Below are 21,724 nucleotides of genomic sequence, written 5' to 3'. Positions count from 1 at the left end.
TGGGCACTGATTGCTAGCATTGGTGGGCACTGATGGCGTGTTATTGTAATCAGGGCACTGATGATCAGCGCCCTTATTACATGTTTTGATGTCCCCTGGGAGGAAATGCCGCTGATTGGCTCTCCTCTGCACTCACTCTGTCAGTGCGAGGCAATGAGAGACGATTACCGTCATCTCCATGTTTACATGTGGCTGGCTGTGATTGGCCGATCACATGGTAAAAGAGCCATGGCTCTTCACAGAGATCTGTTGTTAGGACACGGTGCGGACTCAATCGCTACACTGCCTGTCCCCGTGGGTGCACGAGAGCAGCTGTTCTGGGACGAAGTCATATAATGTCATTCCAGAGTGCGAGCCGCACCACCGCAACTCCATCATTTGACAGTTGGCGGGCTGCAAGTGATTCAAGCCTAAAGGTTTAGCACTGAGCAGTGTGGGGTGTACCAACATGGCCTCTGCCACCTTCCTACTGCTGGGTGTACCAACATGGCTTCTGCCATCCTCCTACTGCTGGCGTCCAGCTTCTTTCAAAATTAAACTTCCAAACAGCATCACAGATGTCATTATACTATATTTATATATATACGCTCACTGTATTGCTAAAATTACTTCTTCTGACTGCAGGTATTCTGTCAGATGAGCAAACCTGGTAGCAGTGGAACGCATGTGCAGTTGATGGAACGTCAGTTCCCTTACATTATCTGTCGGGTTCACTAATCTGATAGAACACCGGCATGTGCACAGTGCCCTGTGAAACCTCACACTGTTATCTGCGGGCACCTGCGGCAGTGCCGCTGTACCCGATAGTTAAAAACAAAGAAGAGAGCAGCACCATCTAAGCACAACATGATAAAAACATTTTAATATAGGACAGACAATTTTAAACTCACAGGATTGTAGAGATTACAGCGCATGTGAAATGGTATTGGAAGTTCATCTACTCCGGGGGGAAGGCGGTCGGCTCGCAGGTGGAGAGACAGCTGATGTTCCTGGTGACTCCAATCGCTTCCTGGTTCTCAGATTCGGCTCAGGGGCGGCTGAACACATCACTTCCTGGATGCTGAGAGAATGGGGAGGGACGTGCGTTCGGAGCATGCGTGCTCCTTCATCAGGCTAAGTTGAATCCATGTTTGGAGAGGTTTTTATAGTCCATTCAGCCAGGGGATGTTGATGTGGTGCCATGGCAACCACTCATGGGAAGGGCTTCTGATTCCAGCACTGGTGTGTCAGGCTGGATTGGAACGATCAAGGTCATGTGACCAAAGACAAGCTTTTTTTTACATAACAATAGAGATAATACAGGGGTAGAAAAGAAGGAGGGGGGGTTTGATAAAATACTTTTTTATATATAACAAGAAAGAATGAAAAACTCTATGATCTGGAAGCAGCTGAAACAAGCACCCCAAACACACGGAGCCCGTCCTAGAATGATCGCGTGGTGACGTCACTAAGTGCCTTTTTCCAGACGCGTTTCATCATACGTGACATTGTCAATGGGGAACCAAAAGTTGTCACCACCCACACTGGATTAAAAACATTCCCAAAAGACAATACTTGTACCAAAGTCTACGCCACATGTGTGCTCCTCCCCACGCTCTCACCATCCAGGAAGTGATTTGTCCAGTTGTCACCTGAGCCGAATCTGAGAACCAGGAAGCACAGGGAGCCACCAGCGTAGCCGGGAACATCAGCTGCCTCTCCACCTGCGCATCCATCGCCTTCCCCCAGGAGTGGATGAACTTCCTATACCATTTCACATGCACTGTATTCTCTACAGTCTTGTGAGTTTATAATCATCTGCCCTGTATTAAAATGTTTTTATCACGCTGCACTTAGATGGCGCTGCTCTCTTCTTTGTTTTTTACAGTCTACAGAGCACCTTCTACATTGTTATGAGCCGGCAGACATCCAGAGTCAGCCCATCTGTGACCATCTACACACCTCTTGCTGCAATTGAACTCTCATGCATGGACTCCCCACTATAGAGAGTGGATCAATCACCCGTTTCTCTCTATTTGAGCTGACAGAGCGCAATATAATAATATCAATATATGTATACAATATTGCTGTCCCGATAGTTGGCAACTATGTTCCTGCTGTCTTGGGGCTCCCCTGCGGTGGTGGAACACCAGGGCCCGGGCGTAAGTGCGACTGCTGTGACCCTGGTAGTTCCCCCGCTGCTTCACATCATCTACTTTATTCTGAATGATCTGTAATATTGGGGGGTTTATTTATTATTTTTACTTTTTTCACTTCTCTGAAATTTTCCCTAACAATGATATATCTGCAGGTCACCATTTTTCTACAATCTCTCCTCCTCTCTAGCCTCTTTCCATCCGGGCCAAATCTGACATTTCACTCGTACATGTTTTTGTTAGAAAATTACTTTGAACCTCCCCCCCAAAAAAAAACATATATACACACATATATATATATATATATATATATATACACATATATATACACACACACACACACACACACACACATTTTTTTTGTAGAAGAGACCCTAGGGAATAAAATGTTGGGTGTTGCATTTTTTTTAATGTCACACAGTATTTTTAAATGCAAAAAACACTTTCATGAATTAAAAAGATAAAAAACAAAAAAAACTAAAGTTAGGCCAATTGTTTTTATATATTCTGAAAGATGATGTTAAGCCGAGTAAATAGATACCTGATATGTCACCCTTTAAAATTGCGTCTTCCCAGGGAATGGCGGCAAAATACGGTGCTTAAAATTCTCCGTAGGCAATGCTTTAAACGCCTTTACAGGTTACCAGTTTAGAGTTACAGAGAAGGTCTGGTGCTAGAATTATTGCTCTCGCTGACGTTCGCGACATTACCTCACATGTGGTGCGATCACCGTTTACATATGTGTGCTGGAATACCGCATGCGTTCACATTTATGCATAAGCACGGTGGGATGAGGAGCTTTTATATATTTTTTTTGGATGAACTTTATTGCTATCACAAGGGATGAACAATATCCCTTGTGACAGCACGAGCCAGACAAATCCCCCTTATGGAGAGATCTGGGGTCTACACTATATTACTAAAAGTATTGGGACCCTTGCCTTTACACGCACATGAATTTTAATGGCATCCCAGTCTTAGTCTGTAGGGTTCAATATTGAGTTGGCCAACCCTTTGCAGCTATAACAGCTTCAACTCTTCTGGGAAGGCTGTCCACAAGGTTTAGGAGTGTGTCTATGAGAATGTTTGACCATTCTTCCAGAAGCACATTTGTGAGGTCAGGCACTGATGTTGGATGAGAAGGCCTGGCTCGCAGTCTTCGCTCTAATTCATCCATAAGGTGTTCTATCCAGCTGTGGTCAGGACTCTGTGCAGGCCAGTCAAGTTCCTCCACCCCAAACTCATCCATGTCTGTATGGCCCTTGCTTTGTACACTGGTGCGCAGTCATGTTGGAACAGGAAGGGGCCATCCCCAAATTGTTCCCACAAAGTTGGGAGCATAAAATTGTCCAAAATGTCTTGGTATGCTGATGCCTTAAGGGTTCCCTTCACTGGAACTAAGGAACCAAGCCCAACCCCTGAAAAACAACCACACACCATATACCCCCCTCCACGAAAAGGTTGCACTTGGCACAAAGCAGTCAGGAAAGTACTGTTCTCCTGGCAACCTCCAAACCCAGACAAGTCCATCGGATTGCCAGACAGAGAAGCGTGATTGGTCACGCATCTCCAATGCTCTAGAGTCCAGTGGCAGCATGCGTTACACCACTGCATCCGATGTTTTGCATTGCATTTAGTGATATGAGGCTCGGATGCAGCTGCTTGGCCATGGAAACCCATTCCAAGAAGCTCTCTACGCACTGTTGTTGTGCTAATCTGAAGGCCACATGAAGTTTGGAGGTCTGTAGCTATTGACTCTGCAGTCAGTTAGCCACTTCTGGGTGACCTACCACTTCGTTGCTGACTTGCTGTTGTTCCCAGTTGCTTCCACTTTGTTATAATACCCCTAACCTTTCACAGTGGAATATTTAGTAGCAAGGAAATTTCACAGCAACCTATCACGGTACCACACTTGAATTCACTGAGCTCCTGAGAGCGACCCATTCTTTCACAAATGGTTGTAGAAGCTGCAGTGTTGGTCATCTTACTTTAAAAAAGTAATTAGTTAAGTTACAAATGACTTCTCCCAAAAAGTAATTGCGTTAGTAACTCAGTTACTACATTGGAAAAGTAATTAGTTACTCACCAAAGTAACTGACTTTTTTTTAAGGGGCAGGTCTAGTATTACTGTAAACAAGGGGCGCGTTCCCCCCTGCACGTCTATTTCCCCTCTGTACCCCCCTGCACGTCTGTCCCCCCCCTCACATCTATCTGTTCCCCCTCTGTACCCCACTACACGTCTGTCATCCCCCCCGCAAACATATATCTGTTTCCCCTCTGTACATCTGTCCCCCCAAAACTCACGGATCGGATCGTTCCTCGGATCAGAGTCACGGATCGGATCCTTTTTCGGATCAGCAGATAATAATTGACTTTGGAAAAACCTGTGAAAATTCCACCACCATATAGACCCCACTGTAATATCCACAATCTCCCCACTGTAATATCCACGTCATCTGCCCAACTGTAATATTGGCTGAGTATGGTTGGGTGCGGCTGAGCATGGCTAGGTACGGCTGGGTATCGCCGAGTATGACTGGGTATTACAGAGTATTGCAGAGTATAGCTGGGTATTACCGTGTATGGCAGAGTATGTCTGGGTATTACTGAGTATGGCTAGGTATGGCAGAGTATGGCTGGGTATGGCAGAGTATGGCTGGGTATGGCAGAGTATTGTCAGGGTATTGCAGAGCATTGGCAGGGTATTGCAGAGGATTAGCAGTGTATTGCAGAGCATTGGCAGGGTATTGGCAGGGTATTGGCAGGGTATTGCAGAGTATTGGCAGGGTATTGCAGAGTATTGGTAGGGTATTGCAGAGCATTGGCAGGGTATTGCAGAGCATTGGCAGGGTATTGGCAGGGTACTGCAGAGTATTGCCAGGGAATTGCAGAGTATTGGCAGGGTATGGAGGCCATCCGATTTCTCCCCTCCACTGTACAGATCTGTACACAGAGGGGAAAGAGGAACCGGCGTCATGATGATGACGGTTTGTTTACAAGTGATCGCTCCGTCATTTGACAGAGCGATCACATTGTAAACAGCTGACGGGTGCACCAAGATGGCCACCGCTCCGGAGCTAGGCCAAAGCCGCGGCCTTTCCTAAGGCCGAGGCCGCGGAGCACTCCAGATCGTGGCGCATGACGATCCGTTGAGCCCCTAGTGGCGGTAGATGTAATTGTGGTAACGCCACCCAAGTAATGGAAACGGCGTTACCATGAGGGGAAGAGTAATCAGTTAGAAGTAACGGCATTAAGTAACGCCGATTAATTTAACTCTGTTACTTACATCACTGAGAAGCCGTCTGCATGTCTAGGTGTGCGATTTTATATACCTGTGGCCATGGAGGTGATTGCAGCACCTGAATCCAATGATTTGGAGGGGTGTCCCAATACTTTTGACAATATAGTGTATATCTCCATAATGGGCAACAGATGACAAAAAAAAATTATAATGTTTTTTTTTTTTTTTGCCACATCAGTGATTTACCATAGACAAAATTCAGCTTGCCGCTCATTTGCGACTCATTCACAATTTCACATCATCGTGGCATATTTAATTACATAAATTTAAGGATTACTTGTGATCACGTAAGAATTTCATAACATTTGAAAAATACAAAAAGGGAAATAAGCAAAAGTGATAAAATCTCCTAGTGTTCTCATGCACCATGACTATATATGTTATCCTGGCATCTCAAACCTAAATTAAATTTCCCTCCCCCTGCTCCCCCCCAATCCCCCCTGCTCCTCCCCCTCTCAATCCCCACAGGATCACCTCATACACTCAATTCAGCTATAGCCTCCTCCCTCCGCTCTGCAGTTCTGTAACCGTATCCTTCTCAGATTAACGGTCAGAATTATGAAGAGGCCAGCAGAGAAGACCTAAAGAGAAGGAGGGGCCCACCCTTCATGAAACGGGAGAGACACTCTTAAAAAAACTAAATAGGTTAAAGATAAAGAAATAGTAAAGGAGTCACATCCAAAGGAAACGAGACCCCAGACATGCATGAGGAGAGTCAGTTTTCAGTGGCAAAAAGCTAATGCAGCCCGTCTACCTATAGTGGAATCCCCAACTTCCATAGACTAGGCCCCCATAAACTCATGAACTTCTTATTATTGCCCTGTTTGAAAAAGAAGACCCTTTCATTGCCAATTGTCATTTTTATGGTTGTCAGCCAGGTTTCGACTGACGGGCCCGAGTGTGAATGCCATTGTTGAGCAATTAGCTTCCTTGCTTGGAAGAGACATCTAATCACTGGTATTTTAGTAGCATTGGGAATTATAGATTCCTCAGGTATAGTCAGGAGACAAGTCCTGACCGTTGCTTTCAATGTTAGATTAAAAATTCTGTTGATCTGAGCTATAACCTGTGTCCAATATCTAAACAATTTCGGGCACCTCCAAAACATATGGATGAAGTCGCCAGTCAAGCCGCATCTAGAGCAATGATCGTTATTTCTCCAGCCCAATTTGAACATTTTCTTAGGGGTATGATATACCCGATAAAAGAAGAAAAGATGGGAAGCTTTCTGAGAGGGAGAAATCGAGACTCTGGTTCCATAATCGATTATCCGATCCCAGTCAGGGTTGGACAGTGGACCCACGTCATTCTCCCAGCTTTTCCTACTTTTAAGCAAGGCTTCATGATCTAACATTTTATCCCCTAGTCTAGCATACATATAGGAAATCAGTCCCTTAAGCATGTCCTGGAGCATAATTTGTGATAGCACAGGAATCTGAATCCACTGGACCTTTTGAGATCCAAATTGTGTCTGACCTGAAGGCATTTGAAAAACGAACGATTCGACAATGAAAACTCCAATTTTAAACTATTGAATGATTTAATATCTGAGCCCTGAAATATTTGCATTAGTTGATTTATACCTTGGTTCTCCCATTCTCTGCATCTTTCAACTTTGGCTAATTCGACCAAGTTTCTATTATTCCATAACGGGGCCAGTACTGATACCCCTTGGTACCCTAATATATCCTTGGCTGTTTTCCAGAGTTTAACAATCTGGTTAATCGTTGGACAGCTTGTACCGAATGAGTTAGCCTCAAGGGCCTCAATTAGTGTATTGTGTGGGCTTCCTAACATTAACAGACTGTGGCGAGGCGTACCCTTGCTTGATATTCCTACTCCTGCTAGATGCTGCAACTGTGCCGCCAGATAATAGAGTCTAGGACATGGAACCGCCATCCCCCCTCTCCACCGGTAGCTGTAATAACCGTAAACTGATTCTAGGCAGCCCCTTTCTCCATATAAGATCTCTAAACAGAGATTCTATTTTCTTAAACCACCTCAAACCGATCCATATCGGCGAGTTATGAAGAAAATATAAAATTTGGGGGAGCCACACTATCTTGACCAAATTACAACGTCCCGCCATCGATAAGGGGAGGCGGCTCCAAATATCCGCCTTACATTTAAGCTTTAACAGGAGAGGGGCTAAATTATCTTCCAGATACTCCTTTACATCCCTTGCCATCCAAACCCCCAAATACTTCAATTTCTCCACCACCTTCAAATGAAAGCTATCTTGTAATACATTAGTGACCCCACCATCTATCGGAAGTAGTGCAGATTTATCCCAGTTGATAGTCAATCCGGATATTTGGCTGAATTCTCTAATCATTCTCATGGCCGCTTTTAGTGATGTCTGGACCTCACCCAAAAAGAGCAAAATGTCATCGGCAAATAATGCGATCTTTTCCTCCAACTGACCTCTCTTAAATCCCTGAATATCAGGGTTAGCCCTAATAGCAATGGCCAATGGCTCCATTGCCAGAACGAAAAGCAAAGGGGAAAGAGGACAACCCTGCCTTCGTACCTCGCTCCAATTGGAGCACCTCAGAGTACTCATTATTAATTTTTATTTTTGCACTTGGATTAGTATAGAGCATCTTTGTCCATTTGATAAAGGTAGGCCCAAACCCGAATCTACCGAGGGCCTCAAACAAATATTCCCACTCAAGGCAATCGAAGGCCTTGGCTGCATCCAGGGCTAATATGGCCCTGGAGCCTCCATTGTCTGCCGGGATCTGGATATTCAAATGTGCTCTACGTATATTAATACTGGTAGACCCGTTCGGGATAAATCCCGCCTGATCAGGATGAATGAGCTTATGGATACACTTTTTTAACCGTGTTGCCAATATTTTCGCTAGGATCTTTACATCCGTACATAACAGCGAAATCGGACGATATGAAGCAGGATCCATGGGGTCTTTTCCCTCCTTGGGGACAACCACTATGGTAGCTTCCAACATTGAGGAAGGTAGCGTCCCCACTGCCAGAGTTAATGCCTCCAGCAATTCTGGCAACAGAACCTCGCCATATTTCTTATAGACCTCAATAGGTATTCCATCTGGTCCTGGTGATTTTAAGTTGGCCATCTCCGCCACAGCTTTGCGAAGTTCATCAATAGTTATTGGAGCCTCCATTATCATAGAATCTTCCACTGATAAAGTTGGTATGCTTACTTTCCCCATGAAAGCAGCAATCGTTCCCCCACTCCCCCCCCTCTGATATTTATATAAAGAGCAATGGTAATGGTAGAATATACTTTTAATAATAGTGGGTTCAGAAGTAATTTCCCCCTGTGAAGTCCTAACCGCTAATACCATTGGAGGGGCAGTATTTGTTTAAAAAAAATAGAGACAATAAACGGCCCACTTTTTTTCCCTCCCCAAAATGTATTTGTCTCTGAAATATACGTCTGTTATCTATCTTTCTCCTAATGGTCATTTTATACTCTTGCTGCTTTTCTAGCCATATCTTCTGAGTGAGTGGAGTTGGATTGACAATATACTGCTGCTCTGCCCCTTGCACAATCTTCCTAGCCTCCTCCTCCTGGTTCTTCATCTCAGCTCTGTATCCAGCAATTTGCTGGATAAAGAGGCCCCTTAAAAAAGCTTTTAATGAATCCCAAACCGCTCCCGCCGATGCAGTACCCGCGTTAATATGAATAAAATGTTTCAATTCAGATGTTAATCGCTCTGGATAATCCAAAATCTCTAACCACGAAGGGTCAATTTTCCATTGCCCAGAATACTGCTTTTTCCCCACTATATCTGTGGTCCTAACACTAAAATATGAGTGTCCCCATTTGCAAACGCATGCGTAAGCCAGAGCCTCCTCAAGGCATTAGGTATTAGGACCACAGATACCAGGGTGCCTTGACGAGGCCCTGTGGCTTACGCATGCGTTTGCAAATGCGTGCGGACTAAACCCCTGTTTTTAACTTACTGTTAGACAGGTTAATTTGGTTGTCTGCGAGCTGGTGGTAAGTAGGCTTGGGTTTTTCCTGGCTATTCCCCAGGCCTTGTTGTTATTACATTTACTTTACAATTTGGTACAAGAGGAATCAGAGGGCCCTGCTCATTAGAGCTTACAATCTAATAAAAGAAAGGTCAGTTGATACAAAAGTTAATAGCTGTGGGGGATGAGCTGATGGAGGAAGTAAAACAGTGTATTAGTTAGAAGCAGGATAGGCTTCTTTAAGGCCCCTTTCACACTGGGGAGGTGCGGGCATCGGCGGTAAAGCGGCGTTATTTTTAGTGCCGCTTTACCGTCGCTCTAGCGGCGCTATTCAGCCGTTAGCGGGGCGTTTTTAACCATCGCTATTCAGTCGCTAGCAGTCGAAAAAGGGTTAAAAGTGCATGCAAAGCGCCGCTGTCCCATTGATTTCAATGGGTAGGAGCGATTTAGGAGCGGTATATACACCACTCTTTCACCACTTCAAAGATGCAGCTAGCAGGACTTTTTTTACTGTCCTGCCAGCGCACTGCTCCAGTGTAAAAGCCCTCCGGGCTTTTATATTTAGCGCTGTAGCGCCTGAATAACGCCTCAGTGTGAAAGGGGCCTAAAGAGAAGGGTTTTCAGGGATCGTCTAAAGACGGATAGATTAGGGGACAGTTGGACAGATTGAGGTAGGGCGTTCCAAAGGATAGGAGAAGCTCTGGAGGAATCCTGGAGGCGATCATGGGAGGAGGTGAAAAGGGAGCTAGAGAGCAGGATATCTTGGGAAGATGGAAGACAGCCGCTTGGTTGGTATTTTGGGACTAGGTTAGTGATGTAGCTGGGGGTAGAGTTATGGATGGCTTTGTAAATTATTGTTAGTACTTTAAATTTGATTTGTTGGGTGAGTGGAAGCCAGTGGAGGGATTGGCAGAGAGGGGTGGAAGACACTGAATGGTTGGTAAGGTGTATGAGTCTTGCAGCAGCATTCATTATGGTCTGAAGGGGGGATAGTCAATGTAAAGGTAATCCAATGAGGAGGTAGTTGCAGTAGTCGAGGCGAGAGAGATAACCAGGGATTGGATGTGGACTTGAAAGAACAGTTCAGAGTCTACGGTTACACCTAGCACCCTGGCATGTGGGGACAGACTGATAGATGTGCCAATGATCTTGACAGAGAAGTCAGGGGAAGAGGCACGTGGGGGAGGAAATATTAAGAGCTTGTGATTCTCAGCTACATTTTCTGTTCTTATAGAGTCTTATAGAGACTATGCTATGCAGCCACATGTTACCCTGACTGACTCTCAGAGACATTACTGTGAAGAGTCCACGTTTGTGCAGCTTTTATTATTCTGAGTGTATGCATGCTCTTTGCCATTATAAACCTGTTTTGCATTATTATTTCAAACTTTGCACCTGTTTAGTAAACTGCATGTTACAGCTACAACCCTGTCTGATCATTTGGCCTATTACCTATTGCCTACCTCACAGCCAAATAGTAATTTGGTACTCATTTACTTTATGTGAGCATGCTTCATTTCCAAGATAATTGTCATTGTGCCCTGCCACACTTGTGATCCACACTGTATTGCCAGAGGGGGATTGATATTCAAAGCCTATCCTTCCCATGACACATTCATGCCTCTAGGCTGCTTATATGACTGAACATGCATCACCCCACTAGTGACATCCTCTTCCAATAGGACTACCCCCCCCCCCCCCCAGCCAGATTGCTGGAATGCAGGGGATTGTGGAAAGCTATTTTTAAGTGCATCTTTAGTTGAAACAGCTTTTCTAGTTTTTGATAGGGTAGGGAAGGGTTAATGCAGTAATAATTCCAAATACAAAAATGTATTGTGTTGTAGTTTACCAACTCTTAGGTGTGATGGCTGTGTTGGTTTTCTTTTTTTATCCTTTATTCTCACTTGATAATCCAGCCAATAGGTCTGTTAAGTCTGTTATTGTTGAACTTTCTTTAGCAGACCAAGCTGTCCAGATAAAGTGGCAGTTAGAGGGATGAGACAAACTATTTGATATTGACAGGGTTGAGTACAATGATTAGGTTTTAGTCCTATAACCTCCTAAGACCCGCGCTATAGCCAAATGACGGCTACAGCACAGATCTACATTGCCTGGACTACGTCTATTGACGTCATCCCCTTTCCTGTCTCCCCGCGTGCTTCCGCGAGCGCGCATCGGGGAAAATCTGTGTTGGCCGTGTCCCCATGGACACAGTCAATCACAGATCGCTGTAAACAGCCAATCACAGCGGCCATTTACAGCGCGATCGCTGCCTCCAATGAGAGATAATCTCAAATGTAAACATGTGAGATCATCTCTCATTGCCGAATCTGTCTCCTCACAGAGAGACAGCGTGTGAGGAGAGAGATTCTGTGAGTTGTGCCCAAACAGTGCCCAGTATCTATCTAGTGCCATCTGCGCCCACTTGTGCCATCAGTGCACCATCTGTGCACCGTCAGTGCCCATCTGTACATCGCCAGCGCCCACCTGTGCCCATCTGTGCCATCAGTGCACCATCTGTGCACCGTCAGTGCCCATCTGTGCCCACCAGTGGCAATCAGTGCATGTCTGCAATCGGTGCCCATCTGTACCAATTGATGCCCATCTGCCGCCTCATCAGTGCACATCTGTGAAATAAATCAGTGCACATCTGTGCAATAAATCAGTGCTCATCTGTGCCACCTCAGCAGTGCCCATCTGTGCTGCCTCAGCAGTGCCCATCTGCCACCTCATCAGTGCACATCTGTGCTGCCTCAACAGTGCCCATTTGTGCCACCTCAACAGCGCCCATTTGTGCCACCTCAACAGTGCACATCTGTACAATCAGTACACATCTGTGAAATAAATCAGTGCACATCTGTGCTGACTCATCAGTGCCCATCTGTGCCACCTCATCAGTGCATATCAGTGCCCATCTGTGCCACCTCATCAGTGCCCATCTGTGCCACCTCAGAGCATATCTGTGCCCACCTGTGCCACCTCTGTGCTGCTTCATCAGTACACATCTGTGCCGCCTCATCAGTGCACATCTGTGAAGCCTCATCAGTGCACATCTGTGCGATCAGTGCCCATCTGTGCTGCCTCATTAGTGCACATCAGTGCCATCAATTAATGCACATCAGTGCCACCTCATCAGTGCCCATCAGTGCATGTTTAGCACACACCTGTGCAGTCTCATCACCACCAGCACCCAACTATGTCCAAAAGAGTATTTTCCGCCGAGGAGGCGTATCAAATTCTTTCCACGGCTGACGAGAGCAACAGGGAGCTCTCTTCTTCAGATTCCCTTTAAAATTTGGATACTGAAGCCGACATAAATTATGAGCCAGTCCTCAGTAGTGAAACACTGACTGAATCCGAGGAGGAAGATATCCGGCCCATCATACAAAGGCGTTCTAGTGAGGCAGTGGCGTCCACCAGCACCGAAGTGCCATCCACCAGCACCGAAGTGCAATCCACCAGCACCGCAGTGCCTCGACAAGAAAGGCCAAGTACCAGTGAGGTGTCATCTCAGCCCCAAAGGGTTAGGACCCATGCTGGCCTTCCCTATGCCCTTCAGAACCCCTTGTGGCTTCCTCCTAATTCAGGAGAGGCCAATGTTCCCCCTTTCACTGTCCAGCCAGGAGTCCAGGTGGACACAGAGAATTTTACCCCAATACATTTTTTTAATTAAATTTTTACGGAGGACATGTTGGCGTCAATTGTGGCCCAGTGCAACCTGTATGCACAACAATTTATTTTGCAAAATCCAACATCTTATTATGCCCGTCCCTATGAATTGAGAAACCTAACCGTGGAGGAGTTCAAGGTTTTTTTAAGCTTCACATTTAACATGGGACTCAACAAAAAAAATCAATTTCGTACCTATTGGTCAACCCACCCCCTCCACCACACACCGCTCTTCTCCGCGGTAATGCCAAGAACCAGGTATCTGATGATCATGAGGTTCCTACATTTCAGTGACAATACCCAGTGCCCTCCACAAAATGACCCAAATTACGACAGGCTTTACAAAATCTGTCCAATGCTTAATTATGTTTCAGAAACATTCCACAAATTGTTTACCCCGGACCAGCACATATGTGTGGATGAGTCCCTTATTAAATTTAGTGGCAGGATAAAAATTAAGCAATTTATCCCCAGCAAAAGGGCCCGCTATGGGGGTGAAGATCTACAAATTATGCAACCGAGCCACAGGGTACACATATTCATTCATAGTGTACGAAGGGAAGGACACCCAGCTGCAGTCCCCTAATTGTCCAGACTACTTGGGATCCAGCGGGAAAGTTGTTTGGGACCTCATATACCCCCTATTGGATAAAGGCTACCACCTGTATGTAGACAACTTCTACACATCTCTGCCCCTGTTCCACAACCTTGACCGAAAGAATATGCCAGCATGTGGCACTGTAAAAAGGAATCGCTAGGGCTTTCCTCAAAGTCTTGTGAATAAGAAGTTGAGAAAAGGAGAAAACGGCAAGTCTGCGAAACCAGGAGATTCTGGCAGTGAAGTGGAGGGATAGAAGGGATGTATATATGTTGTCTTCTATCCACAATGATACGTTCGTGGAAATCCCCAGAAGGAATGGCCCCATAAAAAAAACAAAATGCATTTATGAATATAATTTGTTCATGGGGGGAGTCGACTTCAATGACCAAATGATGGAACCATATCTTGCCACAAGACATACCATTGGTATAAAAAAGTAGCAATTTATTTTTTTTCAATTGGCCATATACAATTCCTATGTCATTTACTGCAACTCCACCCAAAACCCCAAACGCTTCTTTGGCTACCAGGAGGAAGTTTTCACTGCCCTTATTTTCCCAAACGGCCCACCAGAAAATATCCGATCAGATGTTGTTAGTCGACTCTCCGAGTGCCACTTTCCCAATAAAATCCCTCCTAAACCAACAGGCCAAAGACGTCAAAAAAGATGTAAGGTGTGTACCAGAGCAGGAGTCAGAAGAGACACATCTTATTATTGTGCACAATGTCCTTCCCAACCAGGCCTCTGCGTAGGTGACTGTTTTCGCCGTTACCATACTTCAATACATTTTTAGTGAAGTATGGTAAACATAATCCACAGTTGCTGCCTTCATACACCTTCACACCCCTTATGCCACTGCCTGCTCTGTAACTGACCCTGGCTTGTTACTCGACCACTCTTATGCCTGCCGATTCTGTACATACCGCTGCCTGATCTGGAACTGACCTTGGACTGTTTGACCATGATATTTGCCTGCCTCTTGGACTGATCTTGTATTCTGCAACTGGACTAGTGGGATTCAACACAGGGTCTCACATATGTGAGGGGCTCCAGTATAGTTTTTCTGGATGAAGAAAACAATTTTCTTTGTTTTCTTATTCCTAAATTAGGGTCTGGAGACTCGGAGGCTTCAAAGAGATTTGGGTGGGAGAAGCCTCTACCCCTATCCCCATTCTGTCCTGAACAAGGTTCTACTTCTGTCTGCTGCCTGTAGGACGTACAGCCGTCATGCCGCACTGACCACACCACATGGACCTGTTTACTACAAGGATCAATATTTTTGGCACTGCTGACAATATCTCTGCACTGACCCTGGACTGTATATGGACACTATCCCTGCCTGCTGCCTGAAAAATTGTGTTCTCTGTTGCTGACCAAGTCCCTGCCTGCTGCCTGGACCAGTGCTATCCTCCTGTGGACAACTTCGCTTCTAAAACCACAGGTAATCTTTTCTTTACCCTTTGCTCAGCATAATGTATTTGGGGTGTAATTCTTGGTATGTGCATGCTATGTGTCCCTGGAACGCCTGACGGTGTTCCTTGCATGTTGCGCCTCTGTATGTGGCCAGGCTGTGTAAACGTCTCACACATGTGGTATTGCCATACTCAGGAAGAGTAGTAGAATGTATTTTGGGAGGTATTTTGGGGTGTCACTATGTAAATGCTATGTGTTGGAAATATCTTATAAACTGACAACTTTGTATAAAAAAAAAATTCATTTTTTTCCACATTTTCCAAAAACTTCTGGAAAAAAATGAATCATTCAAAAGACTCATTATGCATCATAGAGTATACGTTGGGGTGTTAGCTTTCCAAAATGGGGTAATTTTCTGGACTTTTCCATTGTCCTGGTGCTCCAGAGCCTTCAAAACTGTAACAGGTGATTGAGAAATGAAATGTGTAATTTCTGCTCCTCGAATGCCTGAAGCTGCTACTTCAATGTTAGGCCTCTGTATGTGGTCAGGCTGTGTAAAATTCTCACACATATGGTATCGTTATACTCAGGAGGAGTAGCAGAATGTATTTTGGGGTGTTATTTGTGGTATGCACATTCCGTGTGAGAGAAATAAGCTATTACATTGACAATTTTGTGAAAAAAAAAATTAAATAAAATCTTAATTTTGCAAAGAATTGTGGGAAAAAATTACAACTTCAAATAGCTCACCGTGCCTCTTACTAAATACATTGGAATGTCTACTTTCCAAAAAGGGGTCATTTAGGGGGCATTTGTACTTTCCTGGCTTGTTAGGGTCTCAAGAATTTAGATTAGAATTAAGGCCTTAATACATCAGATGTGATCTTTTTTTATGATTTGCAAAAAATTTATAAATTTCACACAGATCACATAATATGCAATAATTTGAGATATTTTTACCAAAGATGTGTAGCAGTATAAATTCTGGCCAAAATTTATGAAGAAAAATTCATTTTTTTTCAAAATTTTCAGTCTTTTTTCATTTATAGCGCAGAAGAAAAAAACCCAGAGGTGATCAAATACTACCAAAAGAAAGCTCTATTTGTATGAAGAAAAGGACAAAAAACTCATTTTGGTACAGTGTTGCATGACTGAGTAATTGTCATTCAAAGTGTGAGAGCACTGAAAGCTGAAAAATGGTCTGGGCAGGAGGGGGGTTTAAGTGCCCAGTAAGCAAGTGGTTAAGCAAAAGGAAAACATTGTTGCTGTAACTCCCTACAATCTGCTTGATCATATAAGACCGGCCATAGACTGAGTGAACATCTTTCCTGCAACCTGCGGAGCCATTGTGTTCTCCTCGCAGAGATGTGGGGGATGCCGTCCCCACCAGGAGAACGCCACACCAAGTCTGGATAACTGTTTCCTTCTGTAAGAAGACCAGGATCTTGAAACGCACTACAAAATGCAGGTTCAGGGGCCATTATTTTCAATGGCACCTAAAACACAGAGCGGTTTTGCTGCGATTGTCACACAATTTATTGCTTGGAAATCGCAGCAAAACACATTGCATGAAGCCTGTCTCCCAAAAAGGAGCAGGCAAAACCGTGCTCTAGGTGCCATTTAAAATAATAGCACCTGAACCTGTGTTTTGCGATACTAGTACGTTTTGAGAATCGCAGCAATTCCGCCCGAGATCCCAAAACGGCAAGTGTGAATGGAGCCTTACTGAGTCCACTTAACCCCTTCAGATCCGATCTACTTTGCCTAGAGTACGTCTAGTGACCTCCTCCCGTTTGCACGCTCACCACGCCCCCCTGAAGGACACGCTCCACATGTTGTATGACCGCGCAATTGTCGTTCAAGAGTGACAGCGCTGAAAGCTGGAAATTGGTCTGGGCAGGAGGGGGATTTTGGTGCCCAGCAAGCAAGTGGTAGTATAACAAAATGCAAACTTTTTTTTAAGTTTTGGATGGAGTGGAGAGGGATTAGAACCCCTGTCAGTTTTTCATTGCTATCTGTGCCCGTTAGGCCGCGTACACACGCGGGGACTGTTCGCTCAACTTTGTTCGTCAAACAGTTTCAGCGGACAGTCCGCTCAAAATTAGCATGGACGGACTTGGCCACACACGACGAACGAACAGTCCGCTGAAACCGTGCACGATGACGTGAACGGCACGTACGACGGGACTAGAAAACCACGTCCTATACACTGCAATGCAACCTTCGGCGTATAAATTCTTTCTGAACATGCACGGAACTTAGTTTGACGAACAAGCCTACACACGCGGGGACTGTCCGCTCAAACCAAGTTTCAGCGGACAGTTTTTCGGAAATTCCGAAAAACTTTGTTCAGCAGACTGTTCGCTGAAACTGTCCGCTGAAAGCCCACACACGAGCGGACTGTCCGCTGAAACACTGTTCAGCGGACAAAGTTGAGCGAACAGTCCCCGCGTGTGTACGCGGCCTTAGGGAGATTCATCCTCATCATTTGTCCTGTTCTGTCCTAAATTTTTGATTGCTCCCAAAAAAAGCAATAGAGGGGAAATCTTCTAATGGGGACACTAGTTCTGGTGACCTTTGGGGTCCTCAAGGAAATCCCTTAATCTGCAGGGATTTCCTCTCACTTCCTGTTTGGCTATGGGACAGGAAGTGAAGGGAAATCTGCCCAATGGGACAAAGATGGCAAAAATACAGCATACAGGGATTATAACCCTCCCTTGCTCTATCCAAAATAACAAAAAAAAAGTTTTGCCTACAGTCTTACTTTAACCACCTGCCTACCAGAACTTTCACCGACTTCCTGCCCAGGCCAATTTTCAGCTTTCAGCGCTGTCACACGTTGAATAAAAACTGCACGGTCATGTAATAGACACTGATGAGGCTGCACTGATATGTAGCATTTATGGGCACTGATAGGCGACAATGACAAGCAGCACTGATTGGCAGCACTGGTTGGCACTTTTGGGGCTGCACTAATATCAGTGCAGATGTCCCCTGTGTGGATTTGCTGGTCTTCGGCTCTCCCCTCCTCACACAATGTCGGCATGTGGGGAGAATTGCTGATAACTGGCAAATACTCCGTACACCCGTAATCAGCTGTGATTCACAGATCACTGCCGGTTGCTTTGTGCACTGGTCAAAATCATTAGGTGGTGGGGGGATTATGGTGTGGGATTGTTTTTCAGTGGTTGGTCTTGGTCCCTTAATTCCAGTGATGAGATCTGTTAAGGTGTCAGCATACCAAGAGATTTTGGACAATTTTTTGCTCCCAACTTTGGGAGCTGGAGAAATCTCACCCAGTCCATTGCAAGATTGTGCACATGCTCGGCGTCATATCCAGAGGTTGTCTTTGGGAAATAGACGTATGAGTGCTGCTAGCATTGATGCAGAGGGTGAAAGGGTGGGGGGGTCAGCCTGTCAGTGCTCAGACCATACGCTGCACACTGCATCAAATTGGTCTGCATGGCTGTCGTCCCAGAAGGAAGCCTCTTCTAAAGATGATGCACAAGAAAGCCCGTAAACAGTTTGCTGAAGACAAGCAGACTAAGGACATGGATTACTGGAATCATGTCCTGTGGTCTGAGGAGACCAAGATAAATTAATTTGGTTCAGATAGTGTCGCGTGTGTGGCGACAACCAGGTGAGCAGTAAAAAGACAAGTGTGTCTTGTCTACAGTCAAGCATGACGCTGGGAGTGTCATGGTCTGGGACTGCATGAGTGCTGCAGGCACTGGGGAGCTACAGTTCATTGAGGGAACCATGAATGCCAACATGTACTGTGACATACTGAAGCAGAGCATGATCCCCTCTCTTCGGAGACTGGGTCACAGGGCAGTATTCCAACATGATAACAGCCCCAAACACCTCCAAGTCGACCACTGCCTTGATAAAGTAGCTTAGGGTAAAGGTGATGGATTGGCCAAGCATGTCTCCAGACCTAAACCCTATTGAGCATCTGTGGGGGATCCTCAAACGGAAGGTGGAGGAGAACAAAGTCTCTAACATCCACCGGCTCTGTGATGTTGCCATGGAGGAGTGGAAGAAGACTCCAGTGGCAACCTGTGAAACTCTGGTGATCTCCATGCCCAGGAGGGTTAAGGCAATGCTGGAAAATAATGGTGGCCACACAAAATATTGACACTTTGGGCCCAATTTGGAGATTTTAACTTAGGGGTGTACTCACTTTTGTTGCCAGAGGTTTAGACATTAATGCCTGGGTGTTGAGTTATTTTGAGGGGACAGCAAATTTACACTGTTATACAAGCTGTACACTCACTACTTTACATTGTAGAAAAGTGTAATTTCTTCAGTGTTGTCACATGAAAAGGTAGAAGAAAAGATTTACAAAAATGTGAGAAGTGTACTCACTTTTGTGAGATACTGTATGTACTGCCCTCCCCCAACACAAACAGGGGCTACTATGTCAATTTTGTTCTTGGCTGGACTGCAAAGCTTGCTGTTCACGTTGCTCTTATACAAGCTGAATCCTGTGTATAACAGGTGTCCTGTCTGCCAGATCACCGTTGTGGCAGATTTCCTGTTTTCTCATCTCTAGTAAGCATAGTCCACCCACAGAATCTCGTCTTCTTCTTTTATGCCATGCAATGTCAATGTATCTGGCACAGGGGCATACCTACAGGGGTTGCAGGGGTCCCAATTGCATGTATAGGATAGGAGGAGGTGCGGGGGCGGCTGCATATAGAGGAACCGGTCTCTTCATTTTCTTCCTGCAGTCACTAAATGCCGGCTTCTCCACCTCCTGCAGGCACTCAGCGGCTGCAGGCGGAAAATTAAGAGATTGGTTCCTCTATATGCAGCCATATAGAGTGCATATAGAATGTATTAAGGTCAAAAATTGTTTACCTTTACAACCCCTTTAACTACATGCACAATCATTCTGTACAGCAAAGAAACAGTGACAAGTAACAAAGCTGTCCCGTGCATTTAATATATCTGCTAGATTAATGCTTGCCCAGCACTGTGACCCCTCTACATCCCAGATATCCCTCCAGCACTCTGATCCCTCTACACCCCAGATATCCCCGAGCACTCTGATCCCTCTACACCCCACATATCCCCCCAGCACTCTAATCCCTTTACATCCCCCACTGCACTGTGACCCCCTCTACATCCCAGATATTCCCCCCAGCACTGTGATCCCCTCTACATCCCAGATATCCCTCCAGCACTGTGACCCCTCTACATTCCAGATATCCCCCCAGCACTCTGACCCCACTACACCCCGGATATCCCCCTTGCACTCTGACCCCTCTACACCCCAGCACTCTGACCCTTCTACACCCATAGATATCCCCCCAGCACTCTGACTCCTCTACATCCCAGATATCCCCCCTGAACTCTGACCCTACTACACCCCATATATCCTCCGAGCACTGTGACCCCTCTACATCCCAGATATCCCTCCAGCACTCTGACCCCTCTACATCCAAGATATCCCCCGGAACTCTGACCCCACTACACCCCAGATATCCCCCCACCACTCTGACCCCACTACAGCCTAGATATTCCCCCAGAACTGTTATCATATACCATGATATACCCCTTGTATTGTGGCCCCACTACATCCCTAATTCCCCCTACACTGTGGCCTCTCTATTTCCCTGATACCTCTAGCACTATAGCCACCCAAGCACCCCAAGCATTGCTACCTCCTATACACCCCAGATCACCCCTCAGCATTGTTTTTCCCCCATATACCCTTGATATCTCAGCACCATTATTTCATCCATGTAGTACACCCTTTTCCAGTGGAGATACAGTGCATGTAAACTTTTGGCTCTGGGCCCACCTCCAGCACTGGACTCACCTATACCAATCAAGCAGGCAGAAGAAGGGGTGGAGGAGGGAGCATCCCTCTGGGCATTCCAAGCACTTTGGTGCAAACAGTTCACCCTGACACCATCAACAATACTACTTCCACAGGTGGGCTCTCAATGCTGCTGACTCCGCAGCTCCCACTCCAGCTCCTACCCCACAGTCTTTGAGTCCCGAGCATTCAAGCTGCATGGGGCGGGGTCAAAGCATCACTGGCACGGCCCTGCGCCTCCCTGCTGGCTGTTAAATACTGGGTATCTTTCTGCACAGCACGTCGCACTGCTGCCAGTCTGCCTCCCCTGTGTATCCATCACTCTCAGTTATATCATGGGACCCATGGGGACGAGCTGCTTTGGGGGAAAGTGCAGGGCCACCCATGCAGTTGGGGCCACTGGGCAGCGCCCAGGTGTGACAAACTCATTAAGACAGCCCTGTGTCAGGGCAGTCAGTGAGCCGTAGGTCAGGGCACTTGTGAGCAGTAGGTCAGGGCACTCAGTGAGCAGTAGGTCAGGGCACTCAGTGAGCGGTAGGTCAGGGCACTCAGTGAGCGGTAGGTCAGGGCACCCAGCAAGCGGTAGGTCAGGGTAGTCAGTGAGCGGCATGTCAGGGCAGTCAGTGAGCAGTAGATCAGGGCAGTCAGTGAGTGGCATGTCAGGGCAGTCAGTGAGCGGTAGGTCAGGGCAGTCAGTGGATGGTAGGTCAGGGCAGTCAGTGAACGGTAGGTCAGGGCAGTCAGTGAACGGTAGGTCAGGGCAGTCAGTGAGCGGGATGATCCATGAGTCACTTACTACATTGCTGCAGACAGTAGA

This window comes from Lithobates pipiens, unplaced genomic scaffold (genome assembly GCF_037356315.1).
Source record: "Lithobates pipiens isolate NorthernLeopardFrog02 unplaced genomic scaffold, aLitPip1_a1.2 Scaffold_8, whole genome shotgun sequence".
NCBI classification, from domain to species: Eukaryota; Metazoa; Chordata; class Amphibia; order Anura; family Ranidae; genus Lithobates; species Lithobates pipiens.
The sequence above is the reverse complement of the archived record's forward strand: the minus strand, read 5'-3'. Positions refer to the sequence as shown.